Below are 7,083 nucleotides of genomic sequence, written 5' to 3'. Positions count from 1 at the left end.
AAAAAAAAAAAAAAAAAAAAAAAAAAAAGTCAACCCTTTTAGCACATAGGAGCCTATTATTCAGAAAACCTGCTTTCCTGGCATAGCACTTGTCTTAATAAAAGTTAGAGACTGGCTCGTGTGGCCACATTAAGTTAAAATGATTTGACTTTTCCTTTTTAACAAGTTTTGAATGGCTTACCTATTCTACCAATTGCCTTCGTCTTGTGTCTCCTTCCCTGACCTGCCTGGCTCTCCCCCACCCCTGCCCATCTCCCAGCCTGTGAAGTGCCTTCTTTTTGTTTCTGTGATGTCATGTGTATACCCGTCTCTCCTGGCACTTACTATATTTTAACAATTTGTTTGTCTCCTTCCTGGTCTTCATTTTTTTTATATCTCTATCCCCAGCATGGTGCCTGCACACTTGGGCAACGCTCCAGAAAGTCTGTCACTCTAGTGATGAGTCATTTGCTTGCACTAATGACCCTCTAACTCTGGAATTAAACAAGATTGAAGTAAGATTAAACAAGACCCCAAAGATCACCCACACTTTGGTTGCACTGTCAAATTTCCTTGAAAAGGTGATTAAAGGACTAAAAAGTCCCTTCCACTCTCTGCCCTAATGAAGAGATGGCCCTATCCAGTGCTTGCCTGCCAGTCTGTCCCATTTCACCCACTTAGCTACAGTCTGACCTTTGACTCTATTAAAATATTTCTGCTTGCTTCACTCTGATCAAGAGCTACGTGATTATGGAAGATTTATAGAAGCTGAGAAGTGATATGCAATCCCCCCCCCTTTTTTTTTGAGACGAAGTCTGGCTCTGTCGCCCAGGCTGGAGTGCGGTGGCCGGATCTCAGCTCACTGCAAGCTCCGCCTCCCAGGTTCACGCCGTTCTCCTGCCTCCGCCTCCCAAGTAGCTGGGACTACAGGCGCCCGCCTCGTCGCCCGGCTAGTTTTTTGTATTCTTTAGTAGAGACGGGGTTTCACCGTATTAGCCAGGATGGTCTCGATCTCCTGACCTTGTGATCCGCCCGTCTCGGCCTCCCAAAGTGCTGGGATTACAGGCTTGAGCCACCGCGCCCGGCCGCAATCCCTTTTAAGTAAAACCTTAGTAATCATTTTTTATTCCTGTTCTTTTTTTTAAGACCCCAAATCATAAAATCTTGAAACCATATTGGCTTGTGTTTACGCATGTTGAGATCAATTACATGTTGTCTTAAGATAGTTTTAAATTGCAAGAGTTATTTCTGAACAGAAGACTATATTAAAATTACATTCTGAAAGCTTGATGGCGGTCTGTGAGTACTTTCAGGCAACATAGTGACTCCTTACTACCTGGAAAACAGCTGGAAAGAACACAATATGCCTCTGTTCTCTGTTAAAAAAAAATGCCTCTGAGCTGCTAAAATAGATATTATAAGATATAATATCTATTATTCTGAAATCCACGCTTTCTCTACATAGGTGTCCCTTCATATCCTCACTCAACGCGTTTTAACTCTGTTTTTTTTTTTTCTTCCACTTTCCAACTGAGCTGGTTCCTAAGCAGGCAAGGAGACAGGCACAGCAAGAGGTGACCAGGTAACCAGAATGGAGGAAAGCTAGTGAAAACTAAGCAGAGGAATTCTGACATCTTGTCCGTCTCAGATTATTTAGGGTAGGGCTACCCATTTCTAAACACATGAGGACTCCTAACTATGGCCCTGTGGGCTCAGTTTGGCCTACATGAGTATTTTGTTTGTCTTTTACAGTGTTATTTTCTATTTTATTGAGCTAACATTCAAAATTAAGTAAGTTTTCCATTGACATATGAATTTTAGGCTTTTCATGAATCATTACACTATCTGGTAATGCTGGGCTTGTTCATCTACATGGGAATGGCAGCTGAAGCTGAGTGGTGACTGCTCCCTTTAGATAAGGCAGTTGTCCTCTCTCTTCACAGTTTCCATCACCCACCCACGGTTTGCACTGCACCAAGGCCCTGGGTGATTTTACTCCTTCTTGCCTGGTCATGAAGGCAACTGAGTTTGCCATGAAGGGCTTCCCATCAGGGCACATTTTCTAATTGTCATACCATTTTGAAATTAGAAGCACCTTTACAAAAGTGACTTCCTTGGGTAGGAGACTGGACTAGAATATCCTCAGCAAGCAGTCACCTAACCACTTCTGGTTTTGCAATGACAGGGAGTTCTCTGCTCCACCAAGAAGATCTTCTTGCCTTTTATTTCTTTCTAGAATTAATAACTTGTATTTATGTAAAATCAGTGTCTCCTAAAGTATATTCTTAGAACCGTTTGTTCTAAGGTATGTTAAAATTGATAATACATTTTTTAAAGAATCCAGCAGTCATATATATACACACACACACATATATACACGCACATGTATATACACATATATACACGCATATATATATACACACATACATATGTGTGTATCCTATCCTCAGAACAGATAAATTACTATTTTTTTAGTGACAGACTTCCCAGATCCTTTAGGTGCTATTCTGCATTGTTGATCTCTAAGCCAAGGATAAATTTGCAGTCTTTTTTCATATATATTTGATCATAAAACTTAATTTTATGGGACTGTCATGTGGCCCAAGTATTCTACAGAATAACCTTGGAAAATGCACATAGGAATTCTTAGTTTTGTCTTAATTGTTCATAAAAGTCAGTCATAAGCAAAGTAAAGCAATTTGCCCAAGAATACAAGAATTGTGGCTGTTATGAAATTGGGTTGGAATTCCAGAATACTGTCTCCTAACAGGATTCAGTGGAGTGTTTCATAGAGTATAATGCACTGATCACTAAAATTAGGGAAATATCTACGGGTAAATACACTTGGTTAAATCCAAAAACGTGGAGGAAGAAAGCATTGGTAACCTTAAAAGAAGAATACTAATGTTAAGATAGAATCAATGATCATAAAAATACACAGTAATCATAAAAAATGGGAGACCATAAAGAGATTAAGGGAGTAATGAATGGGGGTTAGCCTTATTTTCATAAAGAGCCTTTCACACTACTTCCCTTAATGTTCACATTTTACATAAAGTATAGTATGTTATCAGCCTATCCTTTATAAAAACAAGTCATTCGATGATTATGGTCTAATTTCCAGCTCCTGTGAAAATTAAGGCCCAATTAATGGAAAATTGAATAGAACAAAACAAAATTTTACAATATCTATTAAATTATCATTATTAAAAATAAGTAGTCTAGTTAATGATGTATTCTTTTGTATTCAAAGTTTAGTGTTAACCCCAAAAGTAATGGCAACAAAAGCCAAAATTGACAAATGGAATCTAGTTAAACTAAAGACCTTCTGCACAGCAAAAGAAACTATCATCATAGTGAACAGGCAACCTACAGAATGGAAGAAAATTTTTGCAATCTATCCATCTGACAAAGGGCTAATATCTAGAATCCACAAAGAACTTAAACAAATTTACAAGAAAACAACAAACAACTCCATCAAAAAGTGGGCAAAGGATATGAACAGACACTTCTCAAAAGAAGACATTTATGCAACCAACAAACTTGAAAAAATGTGCATCATCACTGATCATTAGAGAAATGCAAATCGAAACCACAATGAGATACCATCTAATGCCAGTTAAAATGGCAATCATTAAAAGTCAGGGAAAACAGGTGCTGGAGAGGATGTGGAAAATAGGGAATGCTTTTACACTGTTAGTGGGACTGTAAACTAGTTCAAACATTGTGGAAGACAGTGTGGCAAATTCCTCAAAGATCTAGGAACTAGAAATACATTTGACCCAGCAATCCCATTACTGGGTGATATACCCAAAGGATTATAAATCATTCTACTATAAAGACACATGCACACCATATGTTTATTGTGGCACTATTCACAATAGTAAAAACTTGGAACCCAAATGTCATCAGTGATAGACTGATAAAGAAATATGGCACCACATACACTATGGAATACTATGCAGCCACAAAAAAAGGAAGAGTTCATGGTCCTTTGCAGGGACATGGATGAAGCTGGAAACCATTATTCTCAGCAAACTCTCACAAGAATAGAAAACACAAACACCACATGTTCTCACTCATTAAGTGGGAGTTGAACAATGAGAACACATGGACACAGGGAGAGGAATATCACACACTGGGGCCTGTTGGGGGTTGGGAGGCTAGTGGAGGGAGAGCATTAGGAGAAATGCCCAATGTAGGTGACGGGTTGATGGGTGCGGCAAACCACCATGGCATGTGTATACCTATGTAACAAAGTTGCACATTCTGCACATGTACCCCAGAACTTAAAGTATACTAAAAAAAAAAAAAAAAGTTTAATGTTAGCCTATATATATGTATACATGTATGTATGTTTTGAGGCCATGTCAATAAAAATGGAATTATTAATACCATAATTCTTAATAATTATTACTGTAGTAGTAATAATTGCTGCTATTAGGTTAGGAATATAATACAACCACAGTGGAGAAAGTTTGGAAACTAAAAAGTATATATTATGAAATTCTACCTCCATATCACAGGAATGAACAACATTTGTCTTTATTTCCTGCCAATGTTTCTTTATGACCATTGTGTTTTTTAATGGTTATGAATGTATTATACTTATAATTTTATAGTGGTAAAATATCCATATCATAAATTTATCATTTTAAATATTTTTAGTATACAGTTCAACGGCATTAAGTACATTCCCATTGTGCAACCATCCTCACCATCCATCCCCAGGAAGACGGAATTTTTCATCTTCCCAAACTGAAACTGTACTCATGAAAAAACCCTCCTCATTCTCCCCTCGCTCCAGACCCTGGCAACCACTGTTTTCTTCTTTCTTCTTTTTTTGATAAGTGAGTTCTTTTAAATGGATTCTTCAGGATAGAAATGTCTCTCACATATTTCTATTGGAGATAATTCTGTTCTCAGGAGCTACACAAATGCAAATAATCATTTGTGATATTTTTGGTGACCCAACTATGCTTACATATCCAACATGGTTATAGTTTTATTCATTCACTTCTTCATTCAACAAAAACTTGTTGCATCATGTCTTGGCCTGAATATCCCTAAAAGCAGAGCCAGAGACAGGTAGTTTATTTGAGAAGTGATTCCAGGGAGCAGGAGTGAGAGGCCAGGGACAGAAGGAAGGAGGGAAAGACAGTACAAGGATGTATTATGAAATTGGCCAGTATTGTAGGCGACCATGCTCCAACCCCCTGGACTTCCTGAGAAGCTTTCTAAAGTGGGTCTCATAGCTGTCTGCATTGGCCAAGGATGGCCCCACAAATATTAACGCTGTGCAGTCTGGCTTATGCATGCTTGTGTGGCCAGAGGGTTCTCATAGGGTCCTACTCCTCTGGCTGGAGAAACTCAAGGACAGGAACAGAGAGGTACCTGGCCTAGACTCAGGTGAGACACTAACAGATTGCACCTACACAAAGTGGGTGTAGGTTTGCACAGAACTGGTTGCTGAGGTGGTGGCTGGAGTGGGAGGTGGGGCTGAGAGGGTGTGAAGTGGTGCCTAGGAGATGTCCCATATGCAGAGGCCCTGAACCAGGCACTGGTTTGGACGCACTGTGGTAAGCAGGAGGCGGCGTGGGCCCCTCCTCATGGAAGTTGCAGACACAGGTAGGTGGTGGTGACTAGGCATACAGGAGCCAAGTGGCAGCTGCAGGATCATCATGCAGGAGGTTCATGATCCAGGACTGTTGTGAATGTGCCATCTGACCACTTGGGAGTAGCTGCCTGGCACTGTACTAGGCAAAGGGGGGGGGGGGAATATAGGGGAACAGGAAGATACAGACCCCGGCCTCATGGATGTGGTAGGGAAAGCAATGATAAATAAATAATTTCCCTAAAACAATTACCCATCATGTAACATTATGAAGGAGAAGTCTATTCTATTCTGAGAGGCATAACAGGGATTCTGGGAAGTTGATTGAGCCAGGAAGAGTTTCTTTTTAGAAATGGTATTTAGTCAGAGACTAAAGCATGATATGCTATTAAATAAACATTAATCTGCCGAGCACGGGGGCACAGGGGCACGGTGGCTCACGCCTGTAATCCCAGCACTTTGGGAGGCCGAAGCGGGCAGATCACAAGGTCAGGAGTTTGAGACCAGCCTGATCAATATGTGAAACCCCGTCTCTACTAAAAATACAAAAATTAGCCGGGCATGATGGCATGTGCCTGTAATTCCAGCTACTTAGGAGGCTGAGGCGGGAGAATCACTTGAACCCAGGAGGCGGAGGTTACGGTGAGCCAAGATCGCACCACTACACTCCAGCCTGGGTGACAGAGCAAGTCTCCATCTCAAATAAATAAACAAATAAATAAATAAACAAACATTAATCAGCTATTATGACTGAGCTGCTAGGAACACACTATATAAGTTACCATCTTTTCCCCTCAAATTGCTCACAAGTCAGTCGTGGAGACAAATGAATGATGACTACAGAATCGGAAAAAGGTAAGTAGTACTTTGTTATAATGCAAACACAGGGAATTGGCCTGGGGAAACTGGGGCAGTTTCAGGACAGGGGACAATGCTTCTGGCTGGGTCCAGAAGGAGTTGGAGGAGTTTGCCAGGTGATGATGGGGACTCCAACAGAGTATGTTTCATCCTGGGAAGGGAATCTACAATGCATTATTGGGAGTCTACAAGTCATCAATGAGAATTTTATGTTTGACTTTTACTTTCAGGAAAATCTTTTTAAAGTTATTTTTAAGTTTATTCATTCACCTTATCACTAGACACTGCTGTACAATTTCAGAGTCCACATTTTCAAATGCGTTTATTATCACAGGATACCAGGAAACACTTTAGCTATCTTTTGCCTTGCAGGAATTCAGGCCCAGAATGTGGAGATAGATTCTAATTTCTAGATTACAATAAAAGTTGGAAATTCAGCTTTTCGTGTGAAATGTTCTAATTTTTAAATATTGGCAACTAATTTTTTTTCAACATCGTCCATGGTAACAAAACTAAAACACAGGTCACATGTTTGCAGCTCCTACTCTTTGGATTTCAGGGTCATTAACAAGGTGTTTTCCACCCAGTGGCCGTGTATTTTTACTGCAGTTTGAAGGGCTTCAAGGGAATTT

The sequence above is a fragment of the Rhinopithecus bieti genome, unplaced genomic scaffold (assembly GCF_001698545.2).
Source record: "Rhinopithecus bieti isolate Rb0 unplaced genomic scaffold, ASM169854v2 scaffold_1304, whole genome shotgun sequence".
In the NCBI taxonomy this organism is placed as follows: Eukaryota; Metazoa; Chordata; class Mammalia; order Primates; family Cercopithecidae; genus Rhinopithecus; species Rhinopithecus bieti.
Note: the sequence above shows the minus strand (reverse complement) of the source record.